Below are 17,030 nucleotides of genomic sequence, written 5' to 3'. Positions count from 1 at the left end.
AATATGGATCTAAGCAGAGAGAAACAAAACAAGCTGAAGTGAAAAGCTCGAATGCATGAGGACATTCTTACAAGTAAGAGGCAATTGAGGGGATGAGTAGTAGCTTTTACAGAGGAGGTGGCTAAGAATTCACATTTCAAGCAGGAATGCCCTGAGCCTTCTCTTTCTCACCTGTTGTCAGTTATACCACCACACAGGGACATACACAGAGAGCTGATTTATTCTTAATATCCAATCTGTTGCCAACTGTTCACTCCTCTTCATCAGAATGCTCACTTATGACATAGTCTTCAGTTCCTTAGCAACAAACTGTCATGTCACCCTGGTGAAATTCTGGTCAGCTGAGAGGAAAACGAAATGCTGAATGGTGATGGAGAAAATCTTTATTTTAATCACAAATGTGTATGTATAAGAGCTGAAAAGACAATATGAAAAGGCAGGTCAAGGAAGCTACATTTGAACAAGTGTTTTTGATTAAGGTTTATGTGGGCACAGAAGTCCCCTTTAAGTTCTTTTTATTGAATAATTTCCCTTTGATCCTTGAGTAACTAAAAGAAAACCCAGCACTTGACATTAACCTGGGACTCAGAGCCCCGTGGTGGGATTCCTTTGCCTGCCTGCTCCAGCACAAAACAGCCCTGCCCAGCACCGTGGGAGCACATTCATCTTTATTTACCAACCGGGCTTTTCCTCTTCCCCCCTCTCCTGGGTGAGAATGGAGGACAGTCAGCTGAAGCAGTCATTCTATGTGTACTTTTTCTTTACTTGCGATCAACTTCAAAAGAGGCTGGTCAGGAGACACCAATGACAATGTAAGAAAATGAAGATTGTCCCAGGAAGTATGGCCTCAGAAAAAGAGCAGAGATGACCAGACATGGGAGGTGTTGAGAATTCTATCTTTTCTCCCTTTCTTAATTGTTAGGAATGATATAAAAATCTTTTCTTTATTTTTGGCTTTGTGGATAAAACCAAATCATTGAAATGAGAACACAATTAAAAGGGAAAAATGCAGAATTCTTTTTTAAAAAAGATAGATGAAGGGACAGAAAGGAAAGAAAAAAGAGACAGAACCCAAGCAAACAAACATTATTTAAACAACTTGGAGCATGCTTTTTTAAAAAACAGAAAAAGCAAAAAACAAAAAAACAAAACCGTATCAGTGCCATTTACCTGAATTCTCAGTTTCTGTATTTAAATGTCTGATCAGTCATTCAGTTCCAATACAGACATGATGTTTGAAGGCCACTGTGTAATGGTTTTACCCTGGTTCAGATTATTTGCGATCCAGGGGGAAAATGTGCATTCTGTGCAAAAGCAAATAGGAAACATATCTGAGCACAAATCAAAAGAATGATTACCACACTCATGCTCTGTACCCATTACGGGGTCCCCAAGGCTCTCATTCTGTTTGTCTTGGCACTTTTTCTTCAGCTGCTTTGGTTGGACTGGGTGGGAAAAACAACAACAACCCACAAAACCCTAGGCAGAGAACAAGGCTGGTGGAAATGGGTAACATGAAAAGATGTGACATCCTTCAAGGGCTTGGCGCTTCAGACTTCACTGTGGGGGAAGCTGCTTGGGGAGACCTCCTCGGGCTCCCACAGAGGTCGTTGCTGAGTTTGTGACAGGAAGTGCCTGACCATTAGTGGGAGGGGCAACCCTGCTCTCATTTCAATCTCTAGCAAGCTCTCACTCAGTGGGTAATGAAAAATGGCATTTGCACAAAGTGGAGAGAAAAAGCATTGTTTCTATAGCATATTATACTTTCCACTGCTCAGGGGACAACATTTCATAACCTATAAGAAGAATTATCTATATAACTTACTGTGCATGGCAAAAAAGTTGCAATGTGGCTTTAAAAGAGCTGTCTCCAACTGCAAAACACACTCTATCTCTCCCACTTCCCTCTGACAGAATAGCCTGTGTTTATAAGCAAATCCACTCAACCCCTTAATGATGACCTAGAATAAACATCTGACATACACTAGCTTTCAAGCTCTTCTGTGTTTAGGCATGAATTGTTCATTTCTATGCCTTTTGTATCCAGCCTGAAGGAAAGACAAATGATACAAGGGATGATTTACATTATCAGTGGAGACAGAGGTTATGTCTGTGTTTATCTGATCCTCTTTTATTGTGTAACTAACAGTGAGATATCTAGCCTTCTGCACAATGACCATTCAATTTGAGCCACCCACCCTATGTCCATGTTGACTTCAATTTTAAAATATATTAAAAAGACAAGCCCTTGTATAGTAACACAAGGTTTATTTGGTTCAGGCAGGCATGTAGGAAAGGTATGGATTTCTCATTTAGTGTTAGGCTTCCTCCGCACTTACCTTTCCATAAAGCCTGCAAGAGTATTGCCACTGGGGCTTTCCTCTCTAATTGCACTAGGAGAATTGGTACTCCACTTTACAAGGATGATGTGGATTCCCAGCTCTTGTTGATCCTGTACTCTTAGTAGAGCATGGGAAACTTGGAACAAATTTACCTAGCATCAGAAAAGACCACAGGAAGTATGCATGAGCCTGGAGAACAGGTAAGCTTGCTTTTCCTTGAAGAAAAATCCAGTCATTTCAAAAACTGTCAGTCTGGCTTGGAAGATAATTTCATGAAACCAACCATAGGCCTTCAGGGCAACCTATACCACAATTGAACATAGTGTCCCAAGGTGGTATTCACTAAATATCCCCTTTGGGGCAAACTACCCATTCTTATGTAGTAGGAATTGATTTCTAAAGGGAAAAAATGCTTTTAAACTCTCTAGGATCTGTCTAGTCATGGGGGTGCCAATCTTTGTTGTTTTATTTTTTTATTTTTCATTTTTTTATTATACTTTAAATTCTAGGGTACATGTGCATAATGTGTAGGTTTGTTACATATGTATACTTATGCCATGTTGGTGTGCTGCACCCATCAACTCGTCAGCACCCATCAACTCGTCATTTACATCAGGTATAACTCCCAATGCTATCCCTCCACCCTCCTCCCACCCCACAATAGGCCCCAGTGTGTGATGTTCCCCTTCCAGAGTCCAAGTGATCTCTTTGTTCAATTCCCACCTATGAGTGAGAACATGCGGTGTTTGGTTTTCTGTTCTTGCGATAGTTTGCTGAGAATGATGGTTTCCAGCTCCATCCATGTCCCTACAAAGGACACAAACTCATCCTTTTTTATGGCTGCATAGTATTCCATGGTGTATATGAGCCACATTTTCTTAATCCAGTCTGTCACTGATGGACATTTGGGTTGATTCCAAGTCTTTGCTATTGTGAATAGTACCACAATACTTTCAAGTCATCTTAATCTCACTGCAGGAGATCTCTATGGAACTCATGGAGATGGAGTGGTGGTGGAAGATAAGCTCATGGAGATACAATGATAGTGATGGTGGAAGATAAGATGGTTCTGTATATCGGGTCCTATGCCCTTCTTTGAATTGGCTCAAAGAATATGGGGTCAGTTTGGGGTCAGATGAAAGACACACACTCCACCTAGTTGCTCTGAGGAAACTATAGAAGCTGGACAGAGTGTAAAAGGAACACAAAAATTAAATAGTAGAAAACAAATTGAGGAAAAAGGCCAGAATTTGGAGTATCACTGAACTTATGGTGAATTTATTATTTTTCCTCTCTGAGGTCTCCCATTTTGAACACAACGTGGCCTGAAAGCCAGAAGTGGGCACCAGGGAGCAGAGAGAACTCCAGGAGAAGCTGGTTAAAGGAGTGGGAGATTCTAACTCTCAGAAAGAGTGCAAAAATCCATTATTACTTTTGTATTTTCTCAGTTCCCTCATACTCCAGCCCCCAAGCAATCTCTTAATGGCAGCAATAGGAACAAAGGAGGCAATGAAGAGCAGAATCAATGAAATTGAAAACAGAAAAATAGTAGAGGAGAAACAAAGAACCCAAAAGTTGGTTATTTGCAAAGATCATTAAAATTGATGAAACTGATGGGCCTTTAATAAGATGAAGTGGGGTGGGGGAGAGAGGAGGATGAGGAGGAGGAGACAAAGGGGTGGGGGAGAGAGAGAGAAAGAGAGAGGGAAAGACTAGTATTATTGATATCAAGAATGAAAGAGAAGATACTGCTATAGATCCTACATATCACAATAAAAAAACAAGCATCAGGGAATACTACAAATAACTCAATAAAAAAACAAGCATCAGGGAATACTACAAATAACTCTATGCACATAAATTCAACAACTGAGAAGAACTATACCAATTCCTTGAAAAGCCCAAACTACCAGAACTCTCAAGATAAAATAGATAACCTAAATAGTTCTATAACTACTAACAAATGGAATTTCTAGTTAAAATTCTTCTGAAAAAAAAAATCTACAGGGTACAGATGATTTCACTGATTAATTCTCCTAAAATTTAAAGAAGAAATGAGATCAACACTACACAATCTCTTCTAGAAAATGAAAGAGAACACTCATAACTCATATTATGAAGCCAACATCAACCTGATATCAAACACATATGTTTTGTCTCATTGATTTTTGCTCTTATTTTTTTATTGCTTTTTTCCTTCCGCTTGCTTTGGATTTTTCTCTTTCTAGTTTCTTCAGATGAAAGCTTACATTGTTGACTTAAATCCTTTCTTTTTTTCCTAGCATTATTAAGTGTTTTAAATAAGCATTTAATGTAGAATTTTTCCTCTAATCACTGCTTTACCTGCATCTGTATCTTACAAAGATTCATACAAAAAACATAATAAACACAAAGATGATAAAAACACAAAGATAACAAAAAAACCCTACAGAGAAGTATTCCTGATTAACATAAACACAAAAAACTCTTCAACATATTAGCAAGTCAAATCAAGCTATACATAAAAAGAATTATTATACCATGACCAAGTGTAATCCACTATATTAACAGTTTAAGAACCCAAATCACACATTCATTTGATTTGCTGCAGAAATAATCATGTGATAAAATTCAACATCTGTTCATGATAAAAACTCTTAGAAAATTGGAAATCGAAGGGGACTTCTTCAAACAAATAAATAACATGTATAAAAAATTAATAGCTGACATGATGCTTAATGATAAAAGATTATGTACTTTGCTTCTAAAATAGGGAGCAAGACAATAATTGCCATACTCACTACTCCTACTCAACATTGTGCTGGGAGTTCAAGCAAGCACAATGTTGAAAAGAAAAGACAAGAAAGACAACAGATAAAAAAGACAAATAAAAAAAGTGAGTCATATATATTGCAAAGGAGGAAATAATACTGCCCCTGTTCACCACGTCTCATATATGTCTATGAAGGCAATTCCAAGGAATCTACAAAAAAGTCTCCTAGAACAAAGAAGTGAGTTTAATAAGATTGCAAGATACGAAGTACAGAAAAATTAATAATATTTCCATGTAATAGCAATGTATAATTAGAAAACAAATTTAAAAATTTATGGTAGCTTTGAAAAGTGAGATATTTAGCTATAAATATAACAAAACACCCACAGGATCTGTGTGAAAAACTACAAAATGATAATTAAAGGAATCAACAAAGACCTAAATAAAGGAAGAGGCATACCCCATTAGTGGATTGAAAAACTCAAAGTTGTAAAGAGGTCAGTTAGCCTCAGACTGATCTGTAGATTTAATACAATTCCAGTCAAAATATCCTACCTGGCGTTTTTGTAGGTAGAGACAAGCTGATTCTAAAATTTATATGGAGACTGTCCATTCTCCATTTTGCATTTTTGGCACCCTTGTTGAAGATCAGATGACTGTATATATATATGGATCTATTTCTGAACCCTCACTTCTGTTCCATTGATCTGTATGCCAGTTTTTATGCCAATACTATACTGTTTTAATTGTTGTAGCTTTGCAATATAGTTTTCAATCAGGAAGTGTGATGTCTCCAGCTTTGTGCTTCTTTCTCAAGACTGATTTGGCTATTTGGAGTCTTTTGTGGCTTCATGTGAATTTTAAAATTGTTTTTTCTATTTTTTAAAAAAATGCCATTTGGGATTTTGATATGGATTACATCGACTCTATAGGCCACTTTTGGTAATACGGACATTTTAACAGTATTAAGTCTTCTGATCCAGAATACATAATATCTTTCAATTTATTTATGTGTTTCTTCTTTCTTTCATCAATGCTTTATAGTTTTTGGTATATAACTCTTTCATCATTGCCTATTCCTAAGTATTTTATTTCTTGTTGTTATTGTAAATGGAATTGTTTCTTAATTTCCTTTTTGGATAGTTCATTGTTAGCCTATAGAAATGCAACTGATTTTTGTACCTGCAACTTTATTGAATTCATTTATTAGTTCTAATAGTTTTCTGTGGAGTCTTTATGGCTTTCTACACATAAGATAATGCCATCTGTAAAGAGGTAATTTTATTTCTTCCTGTCTGATTTGGATGACTTTTATTTCTTTTTCTGGCCTGGTTAGGACTTCCAGTACTGTGTTGCATAGAAGTACTTTCAGTACTATGTTGAGAGTGAGCATCCTTGCCCTGCTGATCTTACAGGAAAAGCTTTTGTTATTTTGCCATTGAGTATGACATCACTGTGAGCTTTTAATATACAGCCTTTATTATGATGAGGTAAATTCCTTCTATATCTAGTTTGTTGACGATTTCTTTTTTTTCATGAAAAGGTTTTTTATTTTGTTAAATGCATTTTCTACATCTATTGGGATGATCATGTAATTTTCTAGAACTAGAAATACCATTTGATCCAGCCATCCCATTACTGGTATATACCCAAAGGATTATAAATCATGCTGCTATAAAGATACATGCACATGTATGTTTATTGCAGCACTATTCACAATAGCAAAGACTTGGAATCAACCCAAATGTCCATCAGTGACAGACTGGATTAAGAAAACGTGGCACATATACACCGTGGATTACTATGCAGCCATAAAAATGGATGAGTTCGTGTCCTTTGTAGGGACATGGATGCAGCTGGAAACCATTATTCTCAGCAAACTATCGCAAGAACAGAAAACCAAACACCGCATGTTCTCACTCATAGATGGGAATTGAACAATGAGATCACTTGGACACAGGAAGGGGAACATCACACACCGGGGCCTATTGTGGGGTGGGGGGAGTGGGGAGGGACAGCATTAGGAGATATACCTAATATAAATGAGGAGTTAATGGGTGCAGCACACCAACATGGCACACGTATACATATGTAATAAATCTGCAGGTTGTGCACATGTACCCTAGAACTTAAAGTATTAAAAAAAAAAGAAAATTCAATCCTTTTTAAATGTCCTGTATTACTTTAATTGATTTGCATATGTTGAACCATCCTTGCATCCCAGGGATAAATCCCACTTCATCATGGTATATGGCCTTTTAAATGTATTAAGAAGACTGTATGCATACATGTGAAAGAATGAAATTGTACCCTCATCTGACACCATACATATAAATCAATGCAAAACGGGTTAAAGATTTAAACATAAGACCTGAAACTTTAAAACTCCTAGAAGCAAACATTGAGGAAAAGCTTCATGACATTGGTCTTGGCAATGATTTCTCAGATATGACATCAAAAACACAAGCAACAGAAGCAAAAATAGACAACTGGGACTACATCGAACTGAAAGGATACTGTATAACAAAGGAAACAACAGAAAGGAAGAAAATATTTGTATACATATTCTGATAAGAGTTTAATATCTAAAATAAGGTTTAAAAATGCCTTCAGCTGAATAGCATAAAAATACAATAACCCAACTAAAAAATTGGCAAAGAACCTTGAATAGACATCAGAGATATCTGCATTTCCATTTTGTTGCAGCATTATTCATAATAGCCAAGATATGGAATCAACTTAAGTGTCTATCAACAGATGATTAGATAAAGAAAATGTGGTATTTATACACAATGGAACACTATTTAGCCTTAAAAAAAACAAAAGTAAATCCTTCCATATGTGACAACATGAATGAACCTGGAGGACAGTATGCTAAGTGAAAGAAGCCAGTCACATAAAAACAAATGGCTATATGATTTCACTTATATGAGGTATCTAAAATAGCTCAAATACATAAAATAAGAGAGTAGGATTGTAGTTGCCAGGGATAAAGAGAAGGGGGCAATGAGGGATTCATCTTCAATGGGCATGAAGTTTCAGTTATGCAAGACAAATATGTTCTAGAGATCTACTGTACAATATTGTGCCTACAGTTAATATTGTGCACTTAAAAACTTAAAAGGGTAGATATGTTGACATGTTAAGTGTTCTCATAACAATGAAAAAAAACTACATCTGTATAAACATTTAAAAAACAAAAAAGTCATAAAAAGTTTATATGAAAATTCAAAGCAATTATTTAAGTATTTTAAAACAGAATAAGACTGTAGGAATCACACCACCCGATAATAAGACTAATTATGAAGCTAGAGTAATTAAGACAGTATAGTATTGACAAAGGAAAAGGCTCAGGATTGTTGGAACCGAATAGAGTCTAGAAATGGACCCCAAAACAGATGGCTAATTGATTTCTGACAAAGGTGCACAAACAGTTCAATGGAGAAAGAATAATCTTGTCAACACATGGTATTAAAACAATTGAAAAACTATATGCAAAAAAAAAGAACCCTGACTTAAACCTCACACTTCATACAAAAATTAACTCAAAATAGATTATAGACTTAAATGTAATATGTAAAACTATAAATCTTTTAGAAGAAAACCTAGAAAAAAAGCTTTACGATCTGTCGTTATGCAGAGTTCTTACACATGACACTAAAAGCACAATTTATTTTTAAAAATTGACAAATGGACTTTATCAAAATTAAGAACTTTTGCTCTGTGAGAGATCTAACCTGGAGAATGAAAAGTCAATACACACACTGGGAAAATATATTTTCGAATTACCTATCTGGCCAAGGACTTGTATCTAGAATATGTAAAGATTATTCAAACCTTAATATGAAGAAAACAAATAACCCACTAAAAAATGAGCGAAGGTTTTGAACACATCACCAATGAGGATATAAGGATGGCAAACAAACACTTAAGTAGGTGTTCAACATCATTAGTCATAAGGGAAATATAAATTAAAACCACAAATGTAGTGCACTTAAAAACTTAAGAGGGTAAGTTACCACCGCAAATGTAGTGATAGCTAATTGTGGTTTTAACTTCTATCTATTGAAGTAAAAGAAAAATGGTGACAACACAAAGTGCTGGTGAAGACACAGAGCAAATGAAACTCTCACACGTTGTAGGTGGGGATGCAAAATGCAGCACCCATCCTGGAAAACAGTTTGGAAGTTTCTTACAAAGTTAAACATGCACTTACCATATTACCCAGCAATCCTGCTCCTGGGTGTTTACCCTAGAGAAATGAAAAATTATGTCCTTATGAAAGCCTGTGCATGAATGATTTTAGCAGCTTTTTTGGCTTTTTTTTTTTTTTTTTTTTTGAGGCCAAGTCTTCTCACTTTGTCACCCAGACTGGATTGCAGTGTCATGATCATGATTCACTGCAGCCTCGACCTCCATGGCTCAAGTGCACACCTGGCTGATTTTTTTATTTTTGGTAAAGATGGGATTTCACCATGTTGCCCAGGCTGGCCTCAAACTCCTGGGCTCAACTGATTCTCTCACCTCGGCCTCCTAAAGTGCTGGGCTTGTAGGCATGAGTCACCGTGCCTGCCAAAAGCTTTCTTCCTAATTGCTCAAACCTGGAAATTCTGCAAGTGTGCTTCAACAGATGAATGGATAAACAAACTGTGGTACATCCATACACTGGAATCTTTACTCAGCAATAAAAAGCAACAAGTGGATGAGTCTCAGAGGCCTTTGAAAGGCATTATGCATGAAAGAATCCAGTCTCAAAAGATTATGTACTATATGATTCAATTTCTATGGCAACCTCAAAAAGACATGAAAATATAGTAATGGAGAACAGATCAAAGGAATACCATGGGGCAGGTGCGGTGGCTCACGCCCGTAATGCCAGCACTCTGGGAGGCCAAGAGGAGCAGATCACTTGAGATGAGGAATTCAAGACCAGCCTGGCCGACATTGGAGAAACCCCATCTCTACTAAAAACACAAAAGCTAGCCAGGTGTGGTGGCACATGCCTGTAGTCCCAGCTACTCAGGAGACTGAGGCAGAATAATTGCTTGAACCTGGGAGACAGAGGTTGCAGTGAGCTGAGATCACGCCACTGCACTCCAGCCTGGGTGACAGAGTGAGACTCCATCTCCAAAAAACCAAAACAAACAAACAAACAAACAAACAAAAAAGGGATGCCATGAGGGAGTTTTTTAGGGCAATGGAATTGTTTCTGTATCCTGATTGTGGTTGTGGTTATTTATATATATTGTACAATGGCTAAAATTCATAGACCTGTAAATACATATAGACACAAAGTCAGTTTTACTCTATAATGATCACAAAAGTAATCTAGGGAGCACAGCTGTGAAGTCTTCCCTCAGGTCCTCCCAACCTCCTTCTCCTTAGGGGGTCTGAAGCCTTTCCTTCCTCTCCTTGCTTCTGGATTCTGTCTCATAGTGCTCTTCTGTTTCCCTCCCAGTCTTGCCACCACCAGGCTGTAGCACTTCATTCAGGTCTTGCCTGGGGCTGTGACTCTGTGGCTTTGTTCCACACTCTTCTTAGTCAAGAACGGCCACCAAAATCTACTGGGTTTTCAGCCAGTTCCCTCAACAAACAAGCAAGCTACAACAAAAACAGAAATCATCTTTGATTTCTCTTTCTTCTACCTTCATATCCCATTCATTAGTGAGTATTGTCAGTTCTGCTTTCAAAATAGGTCCTGAGCCTAATCCCTGCAGCCACCTCTGTCCGGGCCATTGCCATCTTAGGCCTTAGCTACTGCAACAGGCTTCTATCTGGTCTCTCTGCTTCCACTTCTTCCCTGCTATTGTCTATTCCCAATGCAGCAATCAGAGTAATCCCACGAAAACACATACCATGTCATTTCTACTTACAGTCCTCCAAAATCTTCCCAGTGTATTTAGAATAAAAGCCAAGTACCATCCCACCGCCTCCGCAGGGCTGTCCTCCTCCCCCTGCTTCCTCTGGTATTGTGCCCTGGCCATGCTGACCTTCTTGCTCTTTCCAGGATATGTCATGCTTATTCCCACTTCAGTGCTATTTTCTCTGCCTGGAACTGGCTTATCCCAGAAATCTGCATGGTCACTGCTTCAGATAGTTCAAGACTCAGTCCTAAAGTCACTTCCTCAGAGAGAGCTCCTCTGCCTGTTTTAAAGTCACTTCCTCAGAGAGAGCTCCTCTGCCTGTTTTAAATAGCCTCCCCAGCCTTCCAGTCTCTCTCTAGCCCCTTAACCTGATTTATTTTCTCTCAGCACTTAACCACCTCGTGCAAGGATGCCGGCTTCCCATGGCAACATAGAATCCATACTCCTTATTATGTCCTAGAAAGTGCTATGCGACCTGGTTCACGCCTCACCTCTGACATCATAACCCTCTGCTCCTGAGGGACAATTCCCTTTTCCGTGCCATTCCCTGTGCACCCCTCCAGCCACACTGACTTCCTTGTGTTTCCAGAACAAAGCAAGCGTGCTTCTACCTCAGAATCTTTGCATCTGTGATTCCATCTCCCTCGAATGTTGTTCCTCCATAGAGCTTCCTAGAACATTCTCTGCTCAAATGACACTTAATCAGAGACTTTCTTGACCATCGTATATAAAACAGCAAGCCCTTCATCATTCTGTACTCCTCTTATCTGTTTTATTTTTCATAGCATTTATAACTACCTGGTGTGTGTATAGCTATTTATCTGTTATGTGTTCTTAGCTCCCTGTACTAGGCTGTCAGCCTGCGGGGAGCCACGACTTTGTTTTGTTCACTATTGATTGTCTTTCTCTGTGAGTCTCAGCCTCATTCATACCAATGTTGCTTTGAGGATGGCTGGGTGCAGGGAGGCACTGGAGTACCAAAAGCCCTGGAGAGACCCCTGGCCATATGGCTGTTGTTCCTTGTCTGTCTCTGTCACCCGCGTGTAAGCTCCATATTGGCGGTGACTGAGAGGCAGGGTGCGGTGCATAGTGGGTGCTCAAGAATAGTTGTAGAATGAACAAATGAATGAATAAATGATAGAGGTTTTTGGATATTTAAAAAGAATGTTTTGGCTTTTAAAAGAAACTTTCCATGTTTTAAAACCTAAATGCAGAATAGTGGTATGAATTGGCCAGTGAGGAAGTACCTTATGTGAAGTTTACTGCTAACATTTAAACATTTTCCCCTGCCTAGTAAAGACTTTTTGATGTCTTCCCATTGTTCTTAGGGTCATAATACACTTTAAGATGGCTCCTGCCCCTTTGTCAGCCCACTTTCCCTTGCTCTGGGTCTCAGCCACACAACCCTCCTTTCAATTTCTCCTACCCGTGTTCCCTCCCAGTCCAGGGCCTCTGCCTGCAAGGCTTCCTCTGTCTGGATGCTCTGGCCCCCACCCTCCCCAGAGTTAACTCCTCCTCACCCTCCCCATCTCTGCTAAAGCCTCAGATCTTCAAGGGAAGCCCTCCCTGACACCCAGGCAAGGGTGATGTGCCCTCAAATCAGCAGGTACCTCTCCTGCACACCCCAGATCACAGGTGTGGTCTAACATGTGTTTGTGTGATTATATAGTTAAGGTTCCCATGATGGGGAACTGGGTCTGCCTTTGCTTCACCATTAACTTCTCTGGAAACTAGCACTTCTGGAAACAGAATAGGCTTTTAAAAAAATATTTGTAAGGCCAGGCACGGTGGCTCATGCCTGTAATCCCAGCACTTTGGGAGGCCGAGGCGGGCGGATCACAAGGTCAGGAGATCGAGACCATCCTGGCTAACACGGTGAAACCCCGTCTCTACTAAAAATACAAAAAATTAGCTGGGTGTGGTGGCCGGCGCCTGTAGTCCCAGCTACTCAGGAGGCTGAGGCAGGAGAATGGCATGAACATGGGAGGCGGAGCTTGCAGCGAGCCGAGATGGTGCCACTGCACTCCAGCCTGGGCAACAGAGCAAGACTCCATCTCAAAAAAAAAAAAAATTATAAAATGAAAACATTACTTAATGATATAAAAGTGACTTTTTTTGTATAGCCTCGATTTTACTGTAAGGCAGTGAAGGTAATTGTTATAACAAAAGTCAAGGAAACCCATTAAGCTCTTAATCCCCTGGTACTGTTAGAAGATGAGAGATGCTGTGGTATAGACAGGCTAGGACACAGGGCAGGTGAGTTTCCAGGGGCAGAGAGAGGAGATGAGCTTCACAGCTGCTGAGACCTGTCCCTCTGACTTGGGCAGGCATCCTCGTTATTTGAAAGTACAACAGGGCCAAACCTTCAATCCAGGAACACAGCTTGTGCTCAGATTTTTTTTTTAAAAACAACATCATGTGGAATTTTCTTTATGTCTTTCTAATAAAACTCAAAGGATAGGAATAAAAATAGAAGAGATCATTGAAATCAGCTCAACATAAGGTAACCTTTGAGCAGTCAGCTGTGTCCCACTGTGAACTGCCTGGCCTTGAGTGGTGCATGGGGGAGAAGGGGGTGCAGAGGTCAATGTGCCTCTCCTTGTCGGGGGTGGTGTGGAGGTGATGGTGTCGGGGATGGTGTTCTCAGGTCGGGAGGAACAGGATCTGTCTGATGACCTTTAACATGCCTTTCCACCTGGAAACCCTTCAGAGTTTATGCTCATCCTTTGTGTTAGTCAAAGCTTAAATCCCCTTCCTTACCTAACCTTTGCTAGAGAGATGAAATTGGTGTTTGCCCGGCCTGCTGCTCATTGGAATCACATGGGGAGGAAGCCGAGCACCCACTTGAGACCAGTTAAATTAGAATATGTGGTGTGGGGCCCAGGTATAGGTATTTTTAAAAAGCTCCTAAGTAATTCTGAAATGCAGCCAGAGTTGACAGCCACTGTAAAACAGGTAGTGCCGTGGACGGGTTTCCTTTTTCCTTCTCCTCTGGTGCTCACTCGGTTCTCAGGCTGAATCAAGCTTGGCCAAGCCATGGCCCACAGGCTGCAGGCAGCCCCGGACAGCTTTGAATGTGGCCCAATACAAATTCATAAACTTTCTTAAAACATAATGAGATTTTTCTGTGATTTTTTTTTTATTAGCTTATCAGCTTTCATTAGTGTTAGTGTATTTTATGTGTGGCTCAAGACAATTCTTCTTCCAATGTGGCCCAGGGGAGTCAAAAGATTGGCCACCCCTGGGCTAAATGATCGTAATGTGTGGCAGGCAGACTTCTGAGACGGCCACCAACAATCCTGTCTCCTGGCATTCCTGGCCTTCTGTAGGCCCTGACTCCTGGAGTGCACACTGGATTTGAACTCAGGTCCACTTAACCATCAGAGTAAAATGGCTAAGACTGTCAGAAGAGTGGGTAAGGGGAGCTAAAGAGTCCTGCATGAACTGAAAACTTGAGTGCTCAGTCTGCCGTTATCAGTGGCCTCCGTCACCGCAGGTCCCTCCCCCAGCTCTAACCCCAACCCAAGGGGGATGACTTAGGGCCTGGTGGCCCTTTGGTGCCCTAAGAATCCTGGATAGAACCTTTCTTCAAGGTTCTGCCCTTCTCCTTCTTTTGATCTTCTGTTGACCTCACCTGCCGATCTGAACTGGGAGCTGGCATGGCGCCTCTGTCTCTCTCAGCTAGAGAAAACCATCTTCTCAAAGCAGAGCCAATCAGAACAATGTTCTCCACAGTGTGGCTTAGGAGCTGCTTCTCTGGATCATGATTACATTCATTGCCACGGTGTGAACTCAAGCACCAGGGGCCAGGGTCTTTCCAGGATCCCTGGGTCTGGCAGTGGGCTCCTCTGGCAGAGCCCACGTGCCCTCTCTTGGAGGAAGAGCAAACCGAGCCTTTCTGATTCCTGGGGCTGTTGGCATTTCTGTAGTGAAGTTTGGATTGCCAGGCCAATCAGTGCCCACTCCCTTAAATCTGACCCCAGCATCAAAAGAGCTGCTCTGGGGATTCTGTTCCATGTCCCCAGTTTCCCCCACCCCCAGAGGCCAGCAGCCCTTTTGTTGGTTTGGCTCTCAGCTTAGATCATTGAAGCAATTTCAGCTCCAACTGGGCAACACTCAGCGTTTCATTTATGTCTTGGCAAGGTTACCATGTTATTACTTAACTGTGCCGCTGCTACTCAATAAGTGGGAACTGATTGAAATAACCACAGGAGTTGCTGGATTCCCCTAATTTTAGCACAGAGTTAAAGCTCACTCCCACAGTTGGAAGTTAAAATAGGCTGCCAGCCCACAGAAATGCCCACCCACCACACCTAATTGTCACCCCACAGATGCCTGTCATGGAAGGAAACATGGAAGGCTGGAGAGAAGTTCTTAGAAGCAAGTTCTTCTCCTCAGTGGATGCCTGAGGTCATTTTGGCCAGGCCCAATTTCTTTGAGACTGTAAGCTTGGGGAAATTTGCTTGACTGCTTTAGAGACTCCTGCTTTCTTCCCTGATTTGTCTGACAGGCAGTCGAAGTACAGAGTGCTCATTAGAACGACTGCAGAGAACAGAAACTCCTGTCTGGGGGTGTCTCCTTAAATGACTCATTCCTGGAGTCCAGATGTGGGGAGGGCAAAGACCCTGAGAAATCTATGTAATTTGGAAAGCAGAAAAGAGACTTAATCCAAGTTAACTTGCTTTCTCTTGGTGTCATAGCCATCAACCACAACCCAAATGACACCACTTGAAGAAGAATTTGAAGTAAATGCCATCTTGTGAAACTTCCCCCATCCCAGAACACCCAAATTGTTTTTTTGTTTCTTACTATTGTAAACTAGATGTTACTAGATATGTTCTGAAGGCTTCTATGAAAAGTTATTTCTCATAGTGAGCCTGCTTCTTAATATTTCTCATACCTGTGCAATTTTGTGTTCTCTTGTACCTACTTTCAGTTATAATCTGCTCTTAACATCTTAGTACAGCATAGTCGACCAGACCGTCAAGGGCAAAGTAGGGGATTAGAATGTGGAGATTTTTAGAGAAAGGGAAAGGCTTTATCTGCAAGGTGTTTCCTAAGGGGACCCTAGGAAGCCTCCAGAGTTCTTGGCAGTGGACAGTTCCCAGTCTCCCAGGCTTCATGGCCTCACAGCTGGACTGTGTGGGAGCCTCCTGACACTGGTTTTGATGATTAGCATCAGATTAATCATCTTTAGAAGTATCTCCCTCCATGCCAGTCTCCTGCCCAAAAATGTCCATGACTCTTTTGCCTATAGGATGAAATCCAAATCCCCTAGGCTTTCTTTCTTTTTTTTCTCTTTCTCTTTCTTTCTCTCTCTCTCTCCCTGTCTTCCTTCTTTCTTTCTCTCTCTCTCTCCCTGTCTTCCTTCTTTCTTTCTCTCTCTCTCTCCCTGTCTTCCTTCTTTCTTTCTCTCTCTCTCCTTCCTTCCTTCCTTCCTTCCTTCCTTCCTTCCTTCCTTCCTTCCTTCCTTCCTTCCTTCCTTCCTTCTTTCCTTTTCTCTTTCTCATTTTGTCACCCAAGCTGGAGTTCAGTGGCACAATCATGGCTCACTGCAGCCTCAACTTCCTGGGTACAAGCGATCCTCCTGCCTCAACCCCCTAAGTAACTACAGGTGCATGCCACTACGTGTGACTAATTTTTGTACTTTGTGTAGAGACGGGGTTTTGCCGTGTTGCCAAGGCTGGTCTCAAACTCTTGAGCTCAAGTGATTTGCCCACCTTGGCCTCCCAAATTGCTGGGATTATGGGCAGGAGCCACCGCCCTTGGAGGCTTTCTTTCAATAAACTGGTGCCTAACAATATGCTGCCCTTAGGTGCCATTTCCACTCCCTGAAAACTCCTTTCTAACCAAACTCACTGTCTCCTTAACACACCTGACCAAACCTACCTCCTTGCCTCTGTCAACTTATACTCCACATATGCCATGGCTTCTCCTGTCTACCCTGCTGGGCCTCATCCAACCTTCCTACCTGCTTAAGGCTCAGCTTACCTTGCTGTTCTATAAGTAACTTTTCCTAATCTTTCCCAATATACAGTGATTTCTCCACGTTTGAATTTCTACAAATACTTT

At 40.7% G+C, this 17,030-nt stretch overlaps 1 protein-coding gene and 2 long non-coding RNA genes across 6 annotated transcripts in view; 2 read left to right on the top strand and 1 right to left on the bottom strand.

Moving 5' to 3' along the window:
- LOC139363870 (uncharacterized) overlaps nucleotides 1-17,030 on the top strand; it is a 253,128-nt gene that overhangs the window by 82,545 nt on the left and 153,553 nt on the right. The window lies entirely within an intron of this gene.
- The window catches only part of LINC03122 (long intergenic non-protein coding RNA 3122), a 56,210-nt gene that overhangs the window by 12,246 nt on the left and 26,934 nt on the right, over nucleotides 1-17,030 (top strand). The gene's annotated exons all lie outside the window — the stretch shown is intronic.
- On the bottom strand, nucleotides 277-11,223 carry LOC105499454 (uncharacterized). Of its 3 annotated transcripts, none has more exons than XR_011624963.1 (6): nucleotides 11,085-11,223; nucleotides 10,466-10,695; nucleotides 9,311-9,346; nucleotides 1,171-1,304; nucleotides 677-787; nucleotides 277-415 (listed from the first exon to the last, which is right to left on the bottom strand). It is a non-coding gene; the product is annotated as an uncharacterized lncRNA (long non-coding RNA). The 3 variants fall into 3 exon arrangements; XR_011624962.1 differs by having other exon boundaries at nucleotides 316-415; nucleotides 681-787; XR_011624964.1 differs by lacking the exon at nucleotides 677-787 and having other exon boundaries at nucleotides 289-415.

This window comes from Macaca nemestrina, chromosome 6 (genome assembly GCF_043159975.1).
Source record: "Macaca nemestrina isolate mMacNem1 chromosome 6, mMacNem.hap1, whole genome shotgun sequence".
Classification (NCBI taxonomy): Eukaryota; Metazoa; Chordata; class Mammalia; order Primates; family Cercopithecidae; genus Macaca; species Macaca nemestrina.
The sequence above is the reverse complement of the archived record's forward strand: the minus strand, read 5'-3'. Positions and strand labels throughout refer to the sequence as shown.